Raw genomic sequence first — 692 nt, forward strand, 5'->3', positions numbered from 1 at the left:
AGGGTGGCGTCTCTGATCACGTGAGTGTGTGACGCTGGTAGGGCTGGGCGATATGGCTGAAAACTGTATAATTATTGATATGTTTTATGACCTATTTAAAATAAGGACCAGGAATTTTTTTTTATTACATTTAAACATTTTTATTTTAAACTTAACCTTCCTCTGATTATAATCCCCTCAGTGATAAAGGCAGAAATGTCAACACAACCATGGAAAACACTCAAATAATTAAAATATAAACAAGTCTAAAATTTCAATTACCTCTTAACATTAAGGTGCAGTGCCTCCATTATTTCTTTGTAACTGTTACTAGGCGAACTAGGCGGTCGCCATTAGCTGAAGGGGCAGATCAGGGGTGTGTGTAAAGGGTGTCACGGCCACCCTGAAATATGATTGCTGCCCCCACTGGATCCCATAATATATGGAGGACGAGAAATGACTTAAGTATAAATAAATGAATAAATACATAAATGCAGAAATAAATAAATATATGAAGAAATAAATATAGAAATACATAAATAAATAATTAAATGCTGAAATAAATAAAGAATTAAATTCTGAAATAAATAAATGCAGATATGCATAAATGAATGAATACATAAATAAATACATTTGTCAAAAGTATCATTTTTAATTGTGCTATTTTTGTATCATTTGTTTTATACCATACTTGTTCTACATTTATTTATGTA

Source organism: Gobio gobio, assembly GCF_949357685.1.
Source record: "Gobio gobio genome assembly, chromosome: 23".
Taxonomy (NCBI): domain Eukaryota; kingdom Metazoa; phylum Chordata; class Actinopteri; order Cypriniformes; family Gobionidae; genus Gobio; species Gobio gobio.